This window comes from Triturus cristatus, chromosome 9, assembly GCF_964204655.1.
Source record: "Triturus cristatus chromosome 9, aTriCri1.1, whole genome shotgun sequence".
Taxonomy (NCBI): Eukaryota; Metazoa; Chordata; class Amphibia; order Caudata; family Salamandridae; genus Triturus; species Triturus cristatus.
Window position 1 is genome coordinate 1,179,932,987 of NC_140592.1, and position 25,254 is coordinate 1,179,958,240.

The 25,254-nt window shown below is 46.7% G+C and overlaps 1 long non-coding RNA gene across 1 annotated transcript in view; it reads left to right on the forward strand.

Annotated features, from left to right (window-relative positions):
• LOC146799585 (uncharacterized) overlaps nt 1-25,254 on the forward strand; it is a 315,625-nt gene that overhangs the window by 181,398 nt on the left and 108,973 nt on the right. The window lies entirely within an intron of this gene.

Below are 25,254 nucleotides of genomic sequence, written 5' to 3' on the forward strand. Positions count from 1 at the left end.
AAACAGGATTTCATAAAGGATGTGGCACAACAACAAATGTTTTAGCCCTGGCCACAATAGCGGATAAGTGCAAACGCCTCAAAGAAAACTACAACTATGTTTTATATACTTTAAAGCTACATTTGACAGTGTGACTCGTGGTCTGTTATGGAGTAAATTACAGAAACTGGGTCTCCCGGAAACAATACTACGACCCATAATACAATTGTACACATGCACGTGGGTCCGTGTGAAACTAGCAAATGGTACAAAATTGACCAGGAAAATACAACAAGAGATCGGTTTAAAACAAGGCTGTGTATTAGCCCCCCATTTATTCAATCTATTTATGGCGTTTCTTGCACCACGATTGGACCAGGTTAATTCACATCCTCCGCGCTTGGCTACACTACCCATAACGCATGTTTTGTATGCTGGCGACATAGTCCTGCTTAGTTTAACCAGAATTGGCCTACAAAGAGCACTTAATGAGCTACTAATGTTCGCCCTGGAAATTAACATCTCAAAAACAAAAACTATGTCAATTACGAATCGCCCGCCACATCAATATCCACTCAAGCTGGGAGAAACGAGCCTTGGAATAGTTTGTACATATAAATACCTGGGGGTATATAGAGACAATCGACTAAATTTCCAATTTCAGAAACAATATCTGGAAAAAAAAGGAAATGGCCTTATTTATGCATTCTGTGCCCTTGCAAAAAATAACAGGGTCCATCCTTTAGGCCGCTAATAGCAGTGATGGCCGCGAAACTATTACCGACAGTAACTTATTCAAGCATAGCGTTAAATGGCAAGAATGCTAAACTCCTAGACTCGGTGCAAACGAAGACGTATAAAAAAGTCTTTAGTCTACCTCAAAATGCATCCCCGGCTCAGGTCAGATTGGAAGTCGGCCTTATCCAACAGGAGATAGGGAGAAAATATGCCGCAATTAAAAGCTGGTACAAACTTTGGCAGAATAGATCCAATATTTTACATGATGCCCTGTGGTGAGCCCAGGAAGATGATCCAAGTTCAAGTTGCGGCAAATTTCTGAAAACTGCACTGAAGGAAACCACTGAAGTAAACCAACACAACTGAACTCAGAACCCCTCCTTCCAAGTCTTCCGCAGAATTGCAAACAAAGCGACAAAGCTTCAATCATTATTAGAAGACAAACGCACTTAGCCAAAAGGTCCCATGCTTGGATGGTTCTTCAATCCTATACATCATCACAACATATTCGCCTCATTTGAAACGAAAGTTTATGGCGATTAGATTTGGGGTATTACCGAGTTTGGCCGATCAACCTGCATGGAAGTATAAAGGCGTCAAAACATGTAGCTTATGTGGCACAGCATGGCAAGATTTGATTCACCTCATCTGTGTCTGCCCCTTCTTAAAATCGAACCGAGTATTGCTTCTAAAAAAAGCTTTTAATGATAGGGCCATTCGAACTATCAGATCGGCCATCATCAAACGACTTGGTACAACAGACCCTCAATTGACTTGTAAGCTGATGACATTTTTATTAATTTATGAAAAGATCAAATGGCCCAAGGAATTAGACACTTCCAGTCCAGTAATGTCCAACAACCCTATTGAAATTCTAAATGCTAAATGTGTTTAATGCTAATATCTGATGAAATACCAATTCCATCAACAATTTTATGATACAGAATCCTATTTCGTTTTTAATTGTTCTCATGATAAGCATTCTGCGTTTTGCTTTTAGGATAAAATATAACATGTTTTTTATTTTTAAAACATTTTTATGTTTGTAAATTGACGAACCTCTTTTTCCCATGGTTTTTATTAACTTAAACAATAAAGTATTGAATTGAGTTGATAACGCATTCTAGGAGCTGTAGTTTTTGTGCACTTCACATGAAGATGGTTTATAAATGACCCCAGTATTGGAAACCTTATATATCCAACAGCATGGAGAAATCTAATAATTCTATTTGGCTTCAGACACCCACGTATACCCTACAGCTAGGCTCCCTGCACTCCCGCGTTTCCAGCATCCTAGCACTCTAGCTTGGAAGCTTGCTTCACCGGCTCACACTTCCTCTTCGCCTTTCATGCCGTACTTCCGAGCCCTGATGCCCGCTCTGCTGAGCCCAATCCATGCAACCCGCCCTATGTCCTTTTTACATTCTCGAAGCCCGTGATCTCAATCTCCTGCTGGGAGAGAGAGGCCGCAGCGGGGTGAGGCAGGGTATAGCGCCACCAGCAATCAATCGTGCAGATGTGAATGCGTGCAGGCCTGCAGTTGGGAGGCACTCACCTGGGAGCTAACTTGAGGAGACCAAGGTTAAAGTGGCTGGGAAGTAAGGTGACTGAGAGTGTTTGTAAGCCAGGAGAGTGACAGAGGTGAGGTAATGCGCGCCATGAAGACATATTCTCGGTGTTTCTGTCTCCGGTCACACACAGACATCAGCAGCGTTCACTTTAACCATCTGATTTTTCATCAGTGAAAGACTGCGTTTCCCACTATAAATGCATGTATTTTTTGTTTAAGGCGTGTGTTTTTTCTGTGCAGTTACTTAAAAGGTGGTAAGCCAATAAAGAGTTGACACTCTCCTCCTCCATCCAACCTTCTCCCTGCACATATAGGTCTTGGGCTAAGCACAGACTCAGCCTGGTATGCCAGATTCTTCTCCTGTACCTGGTGTAAACTTGAGTTGCATTCACTGAAGTCTTCCTCTCCAGCACAGCGATGCAGTAGAAGGCTAGTGCAAAAGGCAGGAAACTGGAACCAGCACAGTCAGTGATCGAAACCCGTGATGGCAAGCTGAGCAAACTCCAATGTCCAGCTTGCCCCTGCAGCCCTTAATCCCACCCTTTCACAATTTGTCACAGGACGAGGTGGGCTCAGTGAGACTTGAACCTACCGCACACTTTGAAGAGTGGTGAAAGGGTGAGATGGCTTGGCCCCAGTCCCTAATAGACATGTAGCCCCCGGTGCTCCAGGGCCTTACCCTGAAGCTCCTGGGGCTAACTTTCCACCCACATCATCAGGGGATGAAGCTTAGACTCGAGGGCAATGATTTTGCTGACTGATGACCTCAGACCTCAAGGCTGTGAGCTAGTCAGCCCGACACATCGTGATTGTGGCAGGCAGGACAGCCTGCTGATAGCTTCAATACTGGTTAGCTCTACAACAGGAGGAGAGTGAGACCGAAGTGAGTGCTTTTATAGCACCACCCTCAGTTTATCTCTATTTTTACAATAGTGATTGAAGAAATCCAAAAGCAGTTTTGTGGAAAAATAAAGGGGATAGAGCCCCTGCGCCCACTAAAGAGGAATCGCCCCATGTCATGTCCCCAAAGAAAGGACTGCATTCCCCCCCTCCCTCCGGGACTGAGTCTGGAGCCAGAGCGGGGTGTGCCCTTCAAAACCCTTCCTTGAAGTCACCCCTACTTCAAAGGCACCACTGGGTATAAGAACTGTACTTCTGATCCTACGACTTCAGACACTACTGGACCTGTGAAGAACTCTGCCAGGAGTAAGGACTGCTGGGCTGCTACAAGGGCTGCCACTCTGCTGGACTGCTGCTCTGGAAGAACTACTTTTCTGCTGTGCATCCCTGCTGCCTGCTAACCTCTGCCCTGCTGAGGAAGGACTGGACCCCTTTAGCTTGAATCCACAGTGACTCCATTGGCATATTTGCTTGCCCCCAGTTCTAAGTCTCAGGATATCAAAGACATCTCACCAACCTGCAACAGCACCTGTACTTTTCTTGCTGCAAGTCTTGCCCTGTCAAGTGGTGCCAATCCAGTGGGTATAAAGTGCTGAAACTGCTAGAATCCATGCATCACTGATGTTGCGTCGATCGTAAGCTGTGCATCTCCCTCAATGCCAATGCATCGCAGCTGCAGCATGGTCCGCAGACATCGCATCGCTGACTGTGTGGTGAATCGTCTCCAGTTTCCGATGCATCTCCAACTTTGCACGGCTCAGCACCAACACATTGCCTTCAACCCAGCAGTTTGATGACAACACATCATCTTAGTTCTCCCTGCATCTCAACCCCATCGACGATACATTTAAGGTATTTTGCGGCACGCAAAGGCTAGTCCCAGTATCGGACCCACGCTTCATCCCGGTCAGACTGAACCTTTGGATGTACCCTGGTCTAGTGCACCAGAGAGCCCCAGTTGGCACTTTAAGCTTTTCAGCACTACAATTTCATTTAATATTTAAAAATTCATAACTTGTGTTATCCTCATTGGATTTTGGTTGTTTCGGTCTTGTTTTGTTCATAATAATATAAAATATGTTTCTAAATAGGTGTTGAGTCTTCTGGACTTGTGGATACTCTATCAGGAAGTAGGAATGTGTTAGACCTGGCATCCTTGGCGTGGTTTTACCTGACTTTTTGCCTCTACCTCCTGTGTTTTTGATGCTGTGTTGGATTTTGTTTTTGATGTCTTGGATGCTTTGGGCACTTTGCCACTGCTGATCAGTATCAAAGTGCAAGTGCTCCCTGTGTAAATTGATATTGTGATTGGTTCTTCCTGATTGGCATATTTGTTTTACCAGTAAGTCCCTAGTAAAGTGCACTGAGTGTGCCAGGGTTGGTAACTCAAATGCTACTAGTATATATATATTCTCAACCTGACAGCGCCATGCGATAGTCCCACGATAAAGCGTCAAATGACCGCGTTAAAATTAATGCGACGCTGCAAAAATGCAAAACACGAACACAAAGAAAGTTGTGATGAGGCCAACCGCGATACAAAAATCAGCGATAACCAGCGACAGGCCTGCAATTCCCACGCATCATGCGGGAAAATACACTATAAAAGCTGAGCAAGAAAAACACACCATAAACAAAATAAACTGCGCAGCAACATGAATGCATCCGTAACAAGTGCCCAGGTCAACGCGAGCCCCACAAGCCCCACAGACCACCAGTAAGGAACCTCGTGGTCGGGGAAGGCCAAGGAGAAGAGGAAGACGGGGTACAGTCCGCATGACAACTGGATTGTTGTCACGGAGGTGACAGAACACTAACAACAACTGTCCGTCACCTCAACCGTGTCATTGGCAACACAGACAGAAAAATGGCATTCCATCGTGAATGCAGTCGGCGTGTCGAGGAGGCTAAGATGCGCTGGCACGAAGTGAAAAGCCAAACCAAGCAGAAACCCGCTGCCAACAGGAAGGCAGCAACGGCGAATGGAGGTGGGAGTCCTGCACCACAGGAGGAGCTGGAGCAAATGGAGGCCACAGTCATCAGTTTGGAGACAGTGCGAGGAGTCGGGAGTCGGAACACTGCTCGACATGACCTGACACATCAACAGGGTGAGTTACGAACAGGGACTGGGGGGACGGGGGGGACGGGCACAATGGCACACATGCACAATGACGTGTAGCACACCGCATACCCACAATGACCCTGGGTCATGTCCCTGATCCCCGTGGCACACTGCAGCACACATACAAACATCAAGTAGGCCCCTGTCCACCATGTGCCCGAAGGGGTCACACCCCACACATCACCAATTCAACAACACCCAAATGCACCAGTGCTAAACACAGCAAAGATGCGAATGTGAGAGCCACACTGACAATGCAAGTGACACCACATGACGAGCAGCATGGCTGGAGTACAATTACCATGACATTGTGTGGACCACATCCGGAAAGGAGCAGGTCACACTGTGACACACTCACGTGCACAAACAACCACTGACGTCAACAATACATCTGCAGACAAACAATGCACAAGAGTACAAAACCGACCAAGAGCACAAATGACCCAAGTCGCCAACATCACAGCACCTTAAAAGCACAAAAGCCATAGGCACACAGCCTCCAAGGGATAAGGGGCAGCAAAATCACAGCTGCAGGTGCGACTCTCCCACAATGCAACACACACACATAGCAATGACAGTACATCAACATGGACGACAATGTGGTACACAGTGCAACACTTACACTGCAGATCAGAGGGCACAACTGGGTCCGCTTGTGCATAGAAAATGGCCAATCACATCTGACATAGTATCCAAGCACCATGTCTCAGAAAGGAAAACCAGCAAGTGAGATGTCAGAATTGGAGTTTGATATTGAAATGTTATATTCCTACAAAGTAGATCAGCTCAAGCAATTTTGCAAAGATTTGGGATGACCCATGAAGGGCAGCTCCAGGAAGGATGAGAAACAGGAGGCCTTAAGGGCCTAGTGGGAGGCCAAAGAGACTGGGGAGACGTGTGATGTAGAGGTGTATGAGGATGCACAAGGGAAAGGTTTCAGGTCACAGGATCTGCCTGTGTCAAGAGCAGCCTCCAGGGATGGCAGTCACCATTACGCTAGAAGATTTTCCCCAGAGGAGCTGGAAGAGAACCAAAGGGTTAGAGATCATGAGTTAGAAGTCATGAGGCTCAAGATGAAGCAATTGGAAATGGAGAAAGAAAAGATGGCAGAGGAGAGCAAGAACGCTCGTGCCTTGGAGGAAAATAAATTACTTTTGGCTTATGAGTTAAGCATGAGGGAACTGCACATTAAAGCTAAGCAGGTGGAGTCCAGTTTAAATGGTGGCAGCGCACAGCCAGTGCAAGGGGGCAAGGTTTACATACCCAAGGACCTAGTGCAGAATTACCAGAGGGGTGATGATATTTATGCATGGTTTGGTTTACGGCGTATGAGATAGCCTTAAGGATGAATGAGTTTCCTGAGAAGAACCAGGGGGCAGGTTTGTGGAAACACTTTGAGGCCGCTGGGAGAGACACCCTGTCACCTTTAGAGCAGGTGGGTATCCTGACCTATCCCAACATAAAGGAGGCTTTATGCCTCAGGTATGGGCTCACCCCAGAGCAGTACAGTGAGAAGTTCAGGAACTTCAAGAAGCTTGATTCAAGTACTTGTGTTGAATGTGTGAACATATGTACGCGTGCCTGGAAGTTTGGATAAAGGGCAGCAAGGTAACTGATTACCAGGGGTTGTGCAACCTAATTAGTTGGGAGCACTTGAGTAGTCTGTGTGTTCCAGTGCTGCGCCAGCATCTATTGGATAGTAAGATAACTGAACCCAGGGAGCTTGCTAAGGAGGCAGACCTCTGGCACCAGGGTCCACAAGGGGATTGTGGGTAACCCAGCCAAGGGTGAGCAGGGTACCCAGCAGAAGAGTGGGGGGGATAAGGGTAACCAAAAGGAGTTCTCTAAAGGGCCCCAAAACAGTTCCCAGGGTAAGGAGTCCCAGCCCCCCAAGACTAAGGTGTCCTGGCCCTCTAAGGTCAGGCATGACCACCGGGGTCTTCCCTGGTGTTATTCATGTAATCAGATGGGCCACATTGCAAGAGATCCCAAGTGCCCCAACGCACCCCCCACACCCACTGGTGCTCCATCAAGGGGGTTAGTGAGTGTAGCGCTGGGGGAGGAATTAGTTCCCAGTGAAGGGGGAGCAAGCAGTTATGACCCTTGTCTCATTAGGAGACAAAGAAATGGCCCCGGGATCTTATCTGCCTGAGAACACTAAGAAATATAGGCAGTGGGTGACCATCAATGGGAGGAGGGTGGTGGCTCTGAGAGACACAGGAGCCAGTGTGACATCGGTCAGGTGTCAATGGGTGCCTGAAGAGCAGGCTATTCCCAATGTACTTCACCCTGTAGTTACAGCAGACAACTCTGAGCGCTTATGCAAGGTTGCGCTAGTTCCCTTTGCATGGGGGGGGGGTCTCAGGTTCCTTGATGGTCGTTGTTAGTCCATCCATGCCTGTAGACTGTCTGATTGGAAATGGCCTGGAGAGTTTCCCATGGAAGGAGATGGAATGCAAGGTTCATTTGGAGATGTTGGGTATGCCTGAGTGGTCAATGGCAGCCAGTAGGGATAATCAAGAGGACCTGGAGCCTGAAACAGTGGCCCAGGTGACTACCAGGAAGAGTAAGGGCAGGGGGCATGGGAAACCAGCCCCAGAAGCTCCGGCGGTCCAGGAGAAAGCAGACAATGAGGGGATGCCCTGGAACCCACAGCGGAGCAGGTAGCCAAACTGGGAGACCTAATGGGGATGACCCATTGGCAGCAGGAAGGGGGTCCCTCCAGGGAGGAGTTCTGCAAAGCGCAGATGGAGTGCCCTGCTCTTGTTAGTCTGAGGCAACAGGCTGTAGACCAGGCAGTAGGTGATCAATCCGGATCACATCTGATTTACTGGGAAGATGGATTGTTAAATAGTGAGCCTAAGGTCGCTGAGCCAGTGCAGCCTGCGTGCTGGTGGTACCCAAGTGCTTCAGGACCTTCCTACTGGGTCTGGCTCATGACGTGCCTCTCGCAGGACATTTGGGGTGCGACAAGACCTTTCAGAGGCTTGTCACCCACTTTTACTGGCCCCAAATGAGAAGGCACGTTGGTACACATTGTAGGTCTTGTCAGACTTGCCAGGTAAGTGGCAAGAGTAGAGGGAAGTGTAAGGCTCCCCTCCAACCCATACCTGTGGTGAGCACCCCTTTGGAGCGGGTGGGCATTGACATTGTAGGGTCACTGGAACCCAAGACAGCCTTAGGCAACAAGTTTATCTTGGTCTTGGTGGACCATGACACCAGTTACCAGGAAGCTGTCCCTCTCCAGACAATCACAGACCCCGTGGTGGGCCGTGCATTGATGGGGATCTTTTCATGTGTGGGGTTCCCCAGAGAGGTGGTCTCTGACCACGGTACAAACTTCATTTCGAAGTACATGACCTCTTTGTTGGAGGAGTGCGGTGTGGCATACAAGTTCACCACTTCTTACCATCCTCAAGGGAATGGGTTGGTTGAGAGATTCAACCGAACCCTGAAGGGCATGATCAAGAGTCTTGCAGAACCCATGAGATGGAAGTGGGATGTCTTTTTGTCATGCCTGCTGTTTGCATACAGGAAGGTACCACAGAAGTCGTTAGGGTTCAGTCCCTTTGAACGACTGTATGGTCACCCTGTGAGAAGACATCTGAGTCTGGTGAAGGAGGATTGGGAGAGAACTCCTGGTAAGACCCCACAAGATGTGTTCAGCTATGTACTGGCCTTCAGAAACCAGACTCAAAGCTTCAGGGAACTTGCTCAGGCGAACCTGGAAGCTAGCCAGGAAGAAATGAAAAGATGGTATTACCAGAATGCCACTCTGGCCGAATTTCAGCCTGGCCAGAAAGTGTGGGTGATTGCACCAGTGGAGCCTTGTGCGCTCCAAGACAAGTGGACTGATGCATATGAGGTGGTGGAGCACAAGAGTGAGGTGACCTATCTGGTTGACTTGCAGACTCCTTGGAGCCCTCTGAGGGTCCTACACGTGAACCGCCTCAAACCACACTTTGAGAGGTCAGAGATAACTATGATCCTTGCAACAGATGATGGAATGGAGGAGGAGAGTGAACCTCTTCCTGACCTTCTGTCAACAAAGGAACATGAAGGGTCAGTGGATGGGGTAAACCTCTCTCCTACCCTGACCCCAGAGCAGCGGAGGGACTGTTGCCAGGTTCTAGGACAGTTCGCCTCACTGTTCTCCCTGACACCAGGAGTCACCAATTGGTGTGTCCATGATGTGGACAATGGGGACAGTCTACCTGTGAAGCAAATATTTTACAGAGTAGCTAACAAATTCAGGGCCAGCATCAAGGAAGAAGTTTCCAAGATGTTGGCGTTAGGGGTGATAGAGCCCCCAAGCAGCCCCTGGGCTAGCCCAGTGGTCTTAGTGCCAAAGCTGCTGCAACCGGTGCAACTCCAGAACTTCAGTTCTGTGTGGACTACTGTGGGCTAAATGCGGTCACCAATACTGACGCGCATCCCATCCCCAGAGCTGATCAGCTTGTTGATCGGTTAGGAGCTGCCCAATACCTCAGTACATTTGATTTAACGCCTGGGTTCTGGCAGATTGCCTTAACCGAGGGGGCCAAAGAGAGGTCAGTGTTTTCAACACCCGAGGGGCACTACCAGTTCCGGGTTATGCCCTTTGGGTTGAAGAACGCCCCTGCCACCTTCCAGAGACTGGTCAACCAAGTACTGTCCGGGCTGGAGGAATTCAGCGCCACCTACCTGGATGACATGTGTTCAGCTCAAGTTGGGAGGAACATTTGCAACACATCTGCAAAGTGTTGAAGGCTCTGCAAAGGGCAGGCCTCACTATCAAGGTGAGTAAGTGCCAAAGAGGGCAGGGATCTGTGATGTACTTGGGAGACCTGTTAGGGAACGGACAGGTGACACCCCTTACAAGCGTAGAGTGACACCATTCTGGCTGGTGAGCTCCCCAAGACCCAGACAGAGGTGAAAGCCTTCTTAGGTCTCACCAGGTACTACAGACAGTTTGTCAAGGAGTATGGTACCATTGTTGCCCCATGGACAGAGATGACTTCAAAGAAGCAACCCAAGAAGGGGATCTGGACTGATGCCTGCCAGACCACTTTTGATGCCCTGAAATCTGCCATGTGCACGGCGCCCACGCTTAAGGCACCTGACTTCTCCAAAGAATTTGTTGTGCAGACAGAAGCTTCAGAGCCTGGTCTGGGAGCAGTACTCTCACAATTGAATGACGAGGGCTTGGATCAACCTGTAGCTTTCATCAGTAGGTGGCTTCTTCCCAGGGAACAGAGGTGGAGTGCAAATGAAAGGGAAGATGTTGCTGTGGTCTGGGCGCTGAAGAAGCGAAGGCCCTACTTGTTTGGGAATCACTTCTGGGTTCGAACAGACCACAGGCCCCTCAGATGGTTGATGCAAATGAGGGGTGAGAATCCAAAACTATTGGGGTGGTCCATCTCCCTACAGGGAATGGACTTTATGGTGGAACACCGCCCTGGTACAGAACATGCCAATGCTGATGGTCTGTCCAGATTATTTCGCCTTAGTGATGAGAACTCCCAAGAGGGTGGGTAGTTCTCCCCACTTTTCAGCTGGAAGAGACACATGTTAGATCTGGCATCCTTGGTGTGGCTTTCCCTGACTTTTTGCCTCTACCACCTGTGTTTTTGATGCTGTGCTGAATTTAGTTTTTGCGGGCTTAAATGCTTTGGGCACTTTACCACTGCTGATAAGTGTTAAAGTGCAAGTGCTCCCTGCGTAAATTGAAATTGTGATTGGTTCTCCCTGATTGACATATTTATTTTACCAGTAAGTCCCTAGTGCACTGAGTGTGCCAAGTCTGGTAACTCAAAAGCTACTAGTGGGCTTGCAGCACTGATTGTGCCACCCAAATGAGTAGCCCTGAAAAGAGGTCTCAGGCCTGCCGCTGCAGTGCCTGTGCGCAGTTTGTTAACTGCCATGTCGACTTGGCAAGTGCACCCACTTGCCGGCCCCAAACCTTCCCTTTTCTTACACATAAGACACCCCTATGGCAGTCCCAAGGCACCCCCCTGGGCAGGGTGTAGTGTATGTGAAATGTAGGACATGTACTGGTGTGTGTAACATGTCCTGATAGTGAAATACTGCCAATTTTGTTTTTCACTATTGAAAGGCTATCTTGCCCCATAGGACAGAATGGGGAATGCTTTGTTACATTTTACAAACATATCTTCCCATAGGGATAAGATTGAACATTTGAGTTTGGTATTCCTGAACTCACGATTTAATAACACATCTTTTAGTAAATATGTTTTTTAAATTATGTGTTTGAAAATAGCACTTTTAGAAAGTGGCTATTTTCTTGTTCAACCTTCCTGTGTGCCTCTGCCTATTTGTGGATTGACTGTCTGGCTTTGAAGTGACAGGGGCTGGGGAGACGCAGTGGTTCCAGGAGTCTGGATGAGTCAGCACTAGGCTGAATAGGCCTGATCTGCATTTGGAGTGGTGGGAGGAGTAGCACCTGTATCTGCCAACTAGAGACCCCCATTTCTAACACCAACACACAGCAAAAACACAGGAGGCAAAGTCAAAAATACATAACACTCACCATGCCACCTCAGTTTGTACCCAGTCAAATGCAAATCAATATTGACCCTGTTCATCATGGGAGTAGTCCAGCTCAAACTGCTAAACCATGTCCTCCCTGAACTGGAACACAAGCAATCCCAGACCAGTTTCCCCCTAGTTATTGACTCATCAGCCGGGTACAGTCTTGGTTCCTGTGGCACAGTGGGCATGAGACCCACGTCTGGGACTACCCAAGCCACTTTGGGTGATATATAAAATACACAAAAGAAGATGGGAGGCTGCTTGCAATAAGTCTAGCCACTGGCAATAGCACGGAGTAGCACTGCAACTCATCATTCTTTTTCTCACAATACCGCCTCAGTTTAGACCCATCTATATGCAAATCCGCATTGGCCCTGTTCCTTATGGGAACAGTCCAGCCCAAATTGCAGAGCCAGGTCCTTCCTGAACCAGAGCACAAGCAACCCAGGACCCGTTATTCCCTAGTTATGAACTCATCAGCCAGGTACAGTTTGGTTCCAGTGACAAAGTGAGCATGGGACCCAATTCTGTGCATACCAGTTGGACAAGAGTTGGATGCAAGGACTCTGTTTTGACCTCGTAGGCAGCATTGGTACTGCAGCTGTGCAATGCATCTCTGTTGCAGGCCCTCTTATCACAAACCTCTGATAGACAACTGTCTTGACGATGATGTAGGATCTCGCATCACAGCCCCACAGCTCCTTGGAACTAATGCATCGCCTCGAAGGGGTCAAATCTTGATTGATAGATCATATCGAACGGATTTAAATATAAATTCATAAATATGTTTTGTTTATAGATAATTGGTCAACATTTAATTACGTTTATTTATATCTTTAAATGGCTAAAATAACTTTATTTACTTTCAATGGGGGTTTACTTTCAGTATATACTGCCATTATTTTATATGTAATGGTGTTGTTTTACCTTTTGTTAGCCATGTGTGGTGCTGTGGTGCTGGACTCACTTCCGTCATGAACTGGAGGACTGTTTTGCATCCTTTTTAGTGGTAGTGAATATAGAAGGGAAGTTTGTGAATAGCACGGTCAACGCAGCTGCCCCATCCCCTTGTGCAGGGCCTGTGCCATACGCTGCTACTGCACACATGGGAGACATACATTCATGGAGTGCATTAACCCTTACCACTGATTGCTGCTGCCTGTGGGGCTGCCGGGGGGATCCCTGGCCTTGACGTGTGGGAAGCGTGGCTCCATCCGCCCACACGGGGCATGCACCTGCATGGCTGCCATCACCAAGGTAGCCACCCGCATATGAGGTGTGGTAGCCCGCACCACGTCTGTCGGAGCTTGAGGAGGGGCGCCCTCACCGGGAGCCTTACCCGATGCTTCTGGCCTTCGTGCTTGGCTCACTTATAGGAGGAGGAGCCGGAGTGGATGACTGCCCCCCCCTCCCTTTCACTATGAACGTTGCAGGAAAGCATGCCATGCCTGCAGTAGGTGAAACACATCAAAAGAAAGTAGTGCTTATGAACTAAATAAGACGTACCCGTGTAACAACTGAAGTAAAGGGACCAGTAACCATGGGAGGTTACACCTGTGGTAAACCACATCAGTGCTTTACAGAAATACAAATACATTATTGTACAAATTTGTGTTCTGCATCCTTAACATACACTTTTAAATGACTTTATTAGCCCAGATTACAAAATGGGCTCCCTCTGGAGTGCAAATGCTCATCTGATAAATGCTGATTGCATGGAGTGTGGTGCTTAACAGGTGCAAATTGGCACCTGATTCAGAGTTGAGAACTTGAAACAATGGATGACGCACAAAATGAATGTGTTTTCCCCGTTCCAAGGTACACAACCTCATTGTTGGTACTATTTGCCTTCTGCTTGCCACCATGTTTTTCCTGACAAAAATCATACGGGCAAAAGCCCGAGGTGCACAATTTGCACCCGAGTTTTAATCCAATTTCCAACACAAATACCTGCTTGCACCAGACTCGGGATATCCACCTGATTTGTTTTCAGGAAGTATTTCGGCTGAAGTTTTGTGCACTACAGCTATGAGCTGCCACACAATCTACCTCTGCATTTTTTGTATGAGGTTGAAAGTCCCTTTCTGGGAAAATCTGACAGTTGTGGCGGCAGTTTGTGACGAAGCAGCAACGCTCTGGCGAGACGAACAGCCTGGAGCCACATATACTTTGGAGGCACTAACACAACTCACAGCGCGAGAATTGTGTTAGTTCCTCCATAGTGTATATAGTATGTTGTCCTAGTTTACCAGCTGTGGCACCCCCTTGACTTTGGGGGTACCTAGAGGGATATCCGACACCACCTCCCTAACTGGCTGTGACCAAGAACTACATTTGAAATGTAGACCTCAGCAGCAAGTGTATTAACCATCCCAGCTTACTTACTGGGATGACCAACATCAATCAGGTAACAGACATATATCTGCATTGGCAGTTCAGCCCATAGGGCTCCCTAAATGCAGTTCAATCACTTGAGGTTACTAAGCCTCAGGGAAAGGATTCATGCAGATGGATGCAGCTTACATTGAAAAGAGGTTTCTAGAGAGGCTCATAGGGCTGTGACTACGTTGGTCTCATTTAGCAAAAGCACAGCTTTAATGAGATAAGTACCTTGAAAATGGGAGTATTTTCAACAGGGAATGGCCGACCAGCCAAAGACAGAAATGTGCGGAGGTATCCGCTCACTCACTTCTTCCAGTTGATCGATGATTGGGACCCACTTGTAGATGCGCAGGGAGGTGTCTCTCACTGTAACCTAGTGCTTCTCCTTGCGGGGAGAGCAAGAGGCAGGCCAGATGCAAAACAGACGCAACACTGTCCGGCCACACAACACCCCTTCCGTTCCACTACTGAGGTCCAGACACAGCACAGCCAAAGAAGGTCAACTCCGACCTGCAGGTCACGTTTAAAAGTACTGGCAGTGCATGCCAGTCCTGTCATGAGGGACAGCAAGTATTGTTACTGGAAGCGGCACAAAACTCAAACAATATACATCTATCCTAACCTGCACTACATGCTGCTGTTCCAGTACTGGAAACCACACACACACACACAGGCTGCCAGTGCATCTCAGTCTAGACTAGACCACATGCAGCAGTTGCACTCTTCAATGCATGAAACCTCATACATCACAGCCAGTGCACTGCAATCCTGTCATGAAGCACCACTGGGTGTTCGGTTACTGGACCCCATGCACAGCTCTACCAATGCACATCTATCACACACTGCAGCACTTCCTGCTCTTCAAGTACTGGAAACCACACATAGCATTGCTAAAACGCTTCAATCCAGATGCAAATTTCATATAAAACCGCCAAGATCGACAGTGGTTAGATGCACATACAGCTCTCACAAATAGGTGATGATACAACGCATGCCATTACATCGCATGCCATTGCAACGCAAACTTTTACTCTGACTTTCTGTCGGGGGCACTGGAAGTTGGAATAGATACATTTTCTATTCCAACTCCAGTGTGTGCAACAGTGGGGAAGGTGTTGGAGTTAAATCCAACACCTTCTACCCACTGCTGCATACCTTTTGCATTGCAACGACATGCGATGTAATGGCATGCGTTGTAATAGTTTTGTTGTAAAGGCTGTCTCCCAGCTTTCACAGAATTTCAAGCCTATCCAAAGCACTCCTCTACTGTTATCTAACCGGAGCTTGTAGAACTCTATCAATGCACCTCTGTCCTGATCTATAGAATCTCTTCTATTCTAGTAAGGGGAGCCTGATGCAGCTCTGCCCGTGCATTCAATCCTCACCCTCTGTATGTTTTTAGGGGGTTAGCCCTCTATGCCACTCCACTCCGTGCACTTACCATCGCCTACCCTTCTCTATCTCCGCCATCACAATCATGATGTCATCTTTGGCCCAGCTTCAGGTATCGGCCCTTGCTGTGAGCCCCAACATTTGGGCTCGACCCCTGCCTTCTGCACCCTTTGTATCAAATCCATGCCTTGAAGAGGGCCAATGGTGGCATAACTGCTATAGATATAATTTACAACACGAAACTTCATTTGGATGGCGCAGTGGTTGGGGTTTTTCGAACCCTCGTGATATATTTTATAGGCCCACACTTTTCCCCAAAAAATTTTACAAACAGAAAACACTAGAATAGCAGGAAGTGAGGCAAAAAGTTAGAATTAAGAAAAAAACTACTGAAGCAGCGCAGGTCGTGCCTGCACGAAGAAAAACTAATTAAAGAAAAGGGTGTTTACAGTCAAAATAACACGTGCCGTGTATCAACCGAAGTAAAGGGCCAGTAGCCATGGGAGGTTACAAATGAAGATAAGGTGGTACTAAGGAGGCACTAACAAGCCTATTTACAAATCAGGAGCCAGCATTTACAAAGGACAAAGACAAAAGCCAATGAAAAATATGGGCCGAGAGGGGGCGGGGCTTCTCTTCCAAACGCCACTACAGCAGTCTTGCAAAGCGAGCAGCGCATGCACGCTGCCATTAGGCTCGACCTAAAATTTAAGTAAAACTCCAGCCAGTGGCAGGTACATGCAGTAGATTTGTAATGGTGAACATCTGTAAATTTGGAAATTCAATGTAACAAATTTATGGCAACATTTCTGAAATTATGCAAATTACATCTGTGTAATTTACTTTTCTGGAATGCCTAGTGTAGATATGCATTGGCAAAGCCAATTGGTTGCGGCAATCTGAAAGTTTTAGGCGTTGAAAATCTTATTGCATTTGTGTATATCAATAGAAAAAGCACAAAGAGTACACAAATGCACTTATATTGCCAATGCCTATAGCTCTCGGATTGCTGAGACCTATTGGCTTTGCCAATGCTTGTTATACAATGCATGCACTCCGCCCACTGGCCCTGGCATTATACTGTACAGAAACCTCAAAGGCGACGGCTCTTCAGCTAATCTTTGGATAGCAGAGGTAATCCTACAGCGCTTCCTGTTACTTTGAATGGATGGATTAATTTATGTTCACACAGGAGCATATGCAGAAAATAGTCATAAAAAACAATTTCCAACCTGGGGAGGGCATCAGAATCGCATGCGATGACCCGCAAAGAAATGTATCTTTGCATGTTGTCCTCTGGGGAGGTTACAGAATCAACAAGCAACCAACAAGCAACCGAAGGAAATTACAACAATGTGCAAGTCTTTCTTTACATTGATCAGATAATGACAGAATGGAAGATCACGTAGGGTAAAATGATGCTCTAGTGAGCGGTATATGAGTCGATCGAAGAGGTAGTTGGGGTAGGGGGTTGAGTCTAGCTGAGAAGATTTCTTGGTGCCTATTGGAATACAGAAATGTCCCTCCATGTAAGTGAAACATGAGTTCCAACTAAAACAATTGGATTAAAATAGTTAAGCGCTAAATTTAAATTACTGTGGAGCTTTTTTAATTTGATATATAAATTGTAAGCACATACTCCCAAACAAACAATGAGCAGCCCCGCATGCACTGACAGTAAAAGGGCGAGTGCTACCACGTCATGCTCCTCCTTGAATGATCTAGCCTTGAGCCAAGCAGCCCAGCATGCTTCAAAAGATCAAATAAACAGCAATTTCAGCAAGACTCGTGGGACATCAAAGGTCCCTGATAACTAAGAATCGTGGGACAACAGCAGCCTGAAATATGGAGGGCGGAGATACATGGGCATGGGAGAGGAGAACAAAATGCGGTGCTTGGCCATAATGTGAACAGCATGAGAAGGGCTGGAAAATGATGTTAAAGGGAGTTTCCAAATTGACCGTAAAATGAGGGATAGTGGAGGGATAGTCTACTTCGTCGATGCGCTCTGGGAAGCAAAAATGAAGGAATAGGTCTGACAAATGCATGCCATGGACAAATGGGGAGAGAGACTGAGAGAATGACGATGGTGCCAGCAAATGGGAAGACTGTGGGCAAAGAAGATACTACATGTCTCGGTTCGAGACAGCGCCTGCGCGATGTCTAGAACCGAGACCTAAATACCAAAAAGAATTCTGATTTTCAGCCGTTCATTTGGAGTTGTTAACATCATTAGGTAGGCTGTTCCAAGCCTCACAACAAGAGGAACGCTCTATGTGAGTATAGGTTTACAGCTAAGAGTAAACGTAGATGTCTCAACCCCCTTGGTTCAAGGGGTGGAGACATCAAGGACTGATTTTAAGAGTGCAAAGTAAATACTAGTAACTTTTCACTGATAGGTGGAGATCGACAAAACTATGGCAGAGATTTTCTCTGGGGATGGTTAAGGAAAACTATGAAAGTTTATTCTTTAAAAAATATTTTTATATGAAATATAAATATAATGGGGCCGATTCCGATCTCGGTCAGAAGGGCACCGAATCGGGTTCGGCCTGAAAAACTACGAGCCGTACGCGTGTTTTTCGGCCGACTCATACAGCTGTACGAGCGAGCAAGTACGATGCGAGCTACATGAAATTCACCGTCCCGGTCGGAAGCTAACCGTGGCGTGCAATGGATGCGATTTACAACCGAGCCAGTACGATGCGCGCATCGGACAGCGTGTGCGAGCCGGAGTGTCTGGCTCGTAAAAGCTCCCGGAGTCGGACTTTGGGGGTCCGAGTCGGACCCCCTGACACCCGCAGCCCTATGACTCGGACACAGGGGGAGGCATATGGGTCTCCCCAACACAGGCATGTACGGTGCAGGTGGCACCGACGCGTACCCACTGTAGGGGGCGCACTTGTTCGAGACGTACCAATTCAGTCAATGGGAGCCCATGTACGCGTCGTACGACCGGCACCCATTGACTTCTATGGGAGTCCGACTGAACCGAGTCCGACAGCATACGTGCGCATCGTACTCGCTCGGTCGGACTGTAGGGGTCCGGCTCAGTCGGAAAACACTCCGGATCTGACTCGGTCGAAGTGCTTTCCGACCCGGATCGGAATCGGCCCCAATATGTTATCATTTTTATCTTTAATATAGATATAATTCATTAGAATGTTACAGTACATAAGTTCATTAAATTAAACGGTTACTAATACATTTAAATATATTTATTAAATGTATAGCTTATATTTCTTAAAACATATTTTCTTTTAATTCCCACCGGCAGAAATATTTGTATTTATTATATATTATTTGTGTTTAAAATTATGTGTAAAATTAATTGGAATTAATTAAAAAATTTTAGCAAAAGGTTAAAAGTAGAATAACATTTTATTTTTAAATTAAGTTTAATATTAATTTTAAAATAATTCTTCATTTATTTTATAAGTATGCTTTTTAAGATTAAACTCCCCCCTAAACACCTCCTTACTTTTCTCTAAACTCCTCACATTTTGTAGTAGATATTCCCTATTTTCCCACCACTTGTCTTGATCCCTCCCACAATTACTATTAAGGGGCTTATTACGATGTCGGGCAGACTTGCGTCCACTCGACACCGTTGCGAATACTGGTCCGACCGCCTAGTTATGGTGCAGTCACATACTCACATTCGCTATGGGAGCATGTGCTGAGGCTGTAAGCCAGCCGCAGTACAAGCTCCCATAGGGAAAAGAGAAGTTGTGTTCATCCCTGTACCATGTGGTAGGCACCGTGAGGTGCCTGCCGCGCAGTGCAGGGATGCAGTGCAGGGAACATTAGGGAGGTCGCTGGTTGAAGGGGGACCTGCTTTGGGCCCCAAAACTTGCTTTCCGTGTCGGAATGTCCAGCATGGAAAGCCTGCCGGAAACCGAGCATCATAATCTGGACGGTGTAAAATGCCGTCAATATGGGTTACAGGCCGGTCTCCGACTGGCCGACGGGCTACTTGAGCCCATCGGAATCCAGATGAAATGACCGGCCAGTTTCACTTCTGACCGCCTAACTTCTTATTAGGCGGTCGGAAGTGAAACAAAAGATCTCAGTCGTCAGAAAGAACCATCTCCACCGAAATCGTAATCAACCTCTAAGTAGTGAACTTACATGTGTAGCGATCTCCCCATAAAAAAGTTAGGAGATGTGGAAACGGAAATCTCCACTTGTAGGTCTGTGAATGGTATTTTATAGTTTGTAGTACTGCTGTAGCATTACTTTACATGCTACAAAATGTAGTTTGTGAATCAGTCCCCAAATATTGATGACTGTCTAACTGCATCTCACTCCCGACTCCAGAAGAACACTATTGTGCAGAGGTTACAAGCTTTCATATCAACACCAATTGATGTTTCTTGGCCTGTTCTAAATGTCTCTATTGTGAAAGAGATAGTCAATGGAATAGCCACCATTAGTGCTTACATCTGTGATCAGGACCATGGAATGCATGAGCCTGAAAGACTGCTTTGTAAACTCAACCCATCACAACCTCACCAACCTAAATACCGCCATTTTCACCGACAGCCAAGTTACCCCCACAATCAGATATTCCAAAATCAACATTTTCTTAAAGTAAAAGAAGTGGGGGATTATTATCAAGCACGGCGTTAAAATTATCGCCACTTTACCGACAGAAAACTGCAGCTAAAGTGGCGATAATGGGCTTGATAATATGCCGCAGAGAAATCCAATAGAAGCCCATGTTGACACCATGACTATGGGAATTCTCTGCGGCGTATTATCAAGCCCATTATCGCCACTTTGGCGGCAGTTTTCTGCCGCTAAAGCGGTGATAATTTTAACGCCGTTTCTTGATAATATGCCCCTAAATTTTTGGTAAAGAAAAACGTTACTGAGCGCATCCGTTAAGCGCCATTAAATACAGTGCATGAATGTGTTTGCATGTTTTCCTCCACATGAAACGGAAGAGTTTGAAGTGCTCAGGAATGTATCATAGAGAACAAAAAAAACAGTAACAATAAATTCTTCTCTTACCTGTCGGAACTATTGTGCGGAAGTACATCTGAGGGTTTGTAAACGTGTGACATGTTAAAATGAGTGCATGACTGTGAGTAATGTGGCATTTAGTAGGATTCATGAACTACAACATATACTCAGCAAAAAAGTTAAAAGGGATCATATTCTCTGATCAAGAAGAAAGTCAACCTACCACTTTTTAGTGAATGTTTGCTGAAATGTGTAGACCGCAGATAGCGTGGAGCTGCACTGCCTGCCATTGTACCTTCTTCTGTAGGAAGGACTGCCTTCCTCACACCTGCCTGGGTTGTCACTGCCATCATCGGCCTGTTCAGCCCTAGCCCTTCAATCTAGAACTTCACTGGTAGCAGTACACATGTGTTGTAGGCCGACTGGCTTAGGTACTAGTAGAGAGAGAGGAATACCTATTTTGCTACAACATCATCCAACTCAGTGGCATATGTACAAAGAAATGGTGCAGCACGGCGCGGCACAGCAAGCAGTTCGGCTGCACCGCACTGCATCTTTTTAAAAACGAATGGATGCGCTGTATTTACAAAAATACAGCACACCCCTGTTTTTGCCCTTGCACTGGCATTGAAAAAGTTGGGTGCAAGGGTACCTGTGTTTTAGGGATGATTTACACCTTCCTGCACATAAACAGATTGCAGCACAAATAGAAAGAGCAAAAAACTAAGAGAAATACAATTATTTCTCCTCCTTGTGCCAATCTTACACAACCCTTTCAATGGTGTTAGCTTTTGGTACTGCCTCTGATTTAACATTTCTTGCAAATCTGGGGCAGTGTCAAAAAGCAAAGGGTACACCCACAGCAACACCTATTGCATGCCCCTTTGACGCAGAAAACTGCATCTAAGGGCACGATTTGCACAGCGGTGTTAATCCACGCCAAGTTCCTTAGCGCTGCTTTGTAAATATGGAGAAGGGCATTGCGCCACCAGAGCATCGTAAAAAGTGATGCTACAGTGGCGCAATCGATTGTAATTATGCCCCCAGTTCTTAACTTTGGCAGGGGGCCCAGGAATGTATAAAACCATTGTCAGTGAATTTAGGGCACACAAGTCAATTTATAAGAGCTCTTTTGAATTTTTTAAGGATGAGCTCGCCCAATTATCTCTTTGACTCGATGATGAAGCATGCCACTGGAAAGAACCATGACGGATGACCATTTGGGATGCCTAGATGGGTCTAAGTCAGTCAGTGTTTTCCACGGAGGTGTGTTCACTCCTTTTGACGTGTAGCATCTCTTAAACAACCAGCCTCCTCAGACACTGCAATCACATCTAAGTACATATCTGTCATATTCTCATTTGTAGAGAGGAGAAATCCATAGCCGTTATTTCCATCATTAGGGAAAACATTCATTCTAACCAAGCATTGTCAAAGTCAAAAGGTCTCACTGTCTGTGACATTGTGGATGGAGGAATGGGGAGTGCAATAATGGGTCAATGTGTAGATGAATGAATGCATCAGTGGAAGAATTAGTGATTGAATGCATGGATGATGCATGGTTGAGCCCATGGATAGCAGCATCTGTTTCTCATGAGCACTTTAAGCTATAAGCCAGATTTATTGGCCTTTCCGATGTTTATTTGCAGTGATTCTGCTTTTATGTGACAGTTTTTCCCCACTAAAAGAATGCACAAGAAACTGGCGTAACGAAACTCGAGGGGGCCCCCTGAAAAGTATCTGGAGGGCCCCCCTTCCAGCTCACTAAGGAGCTCTCAGGCCAGCATACTTTGCTGAGGGGTTTAGTTAAAAGCTCAAGCCTTAATCCTAAACCAGGACAGTGACAGCCAGCACAGATTGGAGGTGTGGGGGCATGGGTGGGAGGGATGGGAGGGGAAGAGGACACGGGGAAAGTGGGCAGCAAAAAATAAAATAAAAAAATACCTTCTCCCCGCTTTCTCACCGCTTCTCTCCTCCGTAGTCCTCCCTCCCTGACCTGAACAACAGGAAGCACACCCAGGCTCCCAGTCAGCCAAACACAACGCTGCCTTAGCAGCGCTGTGATTGGTCTGAGCGTCGTGTTTTGGCGCTCGGACACGGACATGCAAGCTGTTCTGCAGCCTGCATGGAGAACATGCGAAGTCCGCAAGACTGTTTTGTGCGGCCTGAGAGGGCCGGCCAAGCACTCATTGTGCACTTAGAAGGGTGCTACTACTCCTTCCCTGCACCCTCATGCAAAGTAGGCGAAAATAAATTGATAATAACGTGAGTTATTATCATTTTATTTTCTCTTTATTTCACTGTCAAAAAGCAGTGGGGTGATACTCCTCCGCCTTAGCGAAGGAGCCGCCACTGAGGGCCGTGCGATTTTCCAAGGTGTCAACAGATTTTCCCTAATGCCTGCCATAGAAGTGCCATTTCATATGATGGCTGTAAATCCCAGATTCTGGACAGGAAGGAGCGAGTTGTTTTTCACACATTTCTGCATTTCTCTACTTACTGTTCTCAACTAATTCAGGTGAATCATTAGTCTAATATGGGGTGATTGTTAATCCGTGCTGTATATCTTAGCAGTAGGGTTGCGGCATATTCAAAGAAGCCACAGGACATTGGCATGCAAGGCGAATGCACTGCAGGCTGTCTGTTATCTCAGCCAGACAGTAATTAACACGATCATTCATTTCCAGTAAATCTGCGGCAATATAAAAGCAGCAAATCTAGCAAAATGTAATCTGCTAGTACTGTGATCTGTCACCTTCTACGGCCATAAGCGGGTACTGGGGAAAGAATCAGCCAATGGAAAGAGAACATCTGGGGCAGGAAGGCCCTTGAAAGGGAAATGTAGAGGGTCATTCATGGGGGGAAGAAAAAAACAGTAAAATGGGTGAATGACTGGATAGAAGGAAAGAAGAGTTAAGAGTAATGGAGAAGTGAGAGAGAGGGAAGAAGAACAAAAGGAAGGAGTGAGAGGAAGGACTAGTGATTGAAAGTAGTAAGAAAGGGAGTGAGAGGAAAGAAGGGTCGATGGAAAGAAACAAGTGAAAAGATTGAGCAAAGGAAGGCAAGAGAGGGAAGAAAATGTAAGAAAGATGAAAACGAGTAAGGGGAAAGGAGTGAATGGATAAATAAACGGTAGGATTGTGAGAAGGAAAGAAGTGAGATGATGAAAAGAGTGAATGGAAGTTAAACGACAATACGTGGGAGAAAAGAAGCAGTGATTGAAAGTAGCAAGCACTGGCAAAGCCAAGAGCTCTCACCTATACAAGAGTTATTGACTTTGACAATGTGTTTGCCATGTTGTTCACCAGTGTGGCTGCTTTTCAGCATGGCTAAACGTTAGTGGTGTGGAGTGTCTTAGAGTGTACTGGGGGAAGTAGAGCATCATAGAGTTGAGTAGAGGGAAGTAGAGTTCAGTGGTTAAGTGGCAGAGAGTGTCGTAGAGTTGAGTAGAGGGGATTAGAGTTCAGTGGTTCAGCGGCAGAGCGTTTCGTAGAGTGCAGTGTCATAGAGTGGACTTGCATAGAGTGGCCTAGAGTGGAGTGGGGTGGGGTGGAATAGGGTGGAGTGGGTTGGAGTGGATTAAGGTTGTGGGGTGGATTGGTGTAAATTGGGGTGGATTGGATTGGGGTAGAGTGGGTGGGATTGAGTGGAGAGGGGTGCATAAGAGTGGGTGGACTGGATGGCGTGGATTGGATTGAAATGGGGTGGATTGAAATTTGGTGAGGTGGATTGAATTTGGGTAGATTGGAGTGGGGGGATTAGATTGGTTTGTGGTGGCATTGGTTGGAATGGATTGGATTGAGGTGGGGTGGATTGTATTAGCACAGGGTGGTTTAGAGTGTGGTGAATTAAATTGGAGTAGAGGGGGTGAATTGGACTGGAATGGAGGGGGTGGATTAGAATGGGTGAATTTGATTGGCTTGAAGTGGGGTGGATTCTATTGAGTGGGATGGATTGGATTGGAGTGGGGCTCGATGGATTGGATTGAGTGGGTGGACTGAACTGAGTTTGGGTAGATTGGATTGGGGTAGATTGGGGTGGGTTGGAGTAGAGTGGTGTGGATTGGTCTAGTTGAGTGGGTGGATTGGAGTTGGGTGGACTGGGTGGGATGGATTAGATTGGAGTGGGGTGGATCAAATTGGAGTGGGGTGGATTGGAGTGGACTGTGGTAGACTGGAGTGGGGTGGACTGGAAAGGGTTACAATGGAGTGGGGTGGAATGGAGTATGTTGAGGTGGAGTGGGGGAGTGGATTGGCAAGGAGTGGACAGGATTGGAGTGAGGTGTTTTGGATTATGTAGGGTGGATTGAATTTGGGTGGATTGGATTGAGGTGGATTGGATTGGGGTGAAGTGAACTGGATTGGGGTATGTTGGATTGGATTGAGGTGAATTGGTGTGGGGTAGGGGTAGATTGGAATGGGGTGACTGGATTGAGGTGATATGGATTGGATTGGGGTGAGGTGGGGTTGATTGGATTGGAGTTGGGTGGATTGGAGTGGGCAGACTATTTTGGATTGCAGTGGGGCAGATTCGAGTGGGACAACTTGTTTTGTATTGGAGTTGGGCAGATTGGATCAAGTCAGATTATTTTGGATTGGAGTGGGGTGATTGGAGGGGGCAGATTGTTTTGGATTGGAGTGGGGCTGATCAGAGTGAGGCACATTGTTTTGGA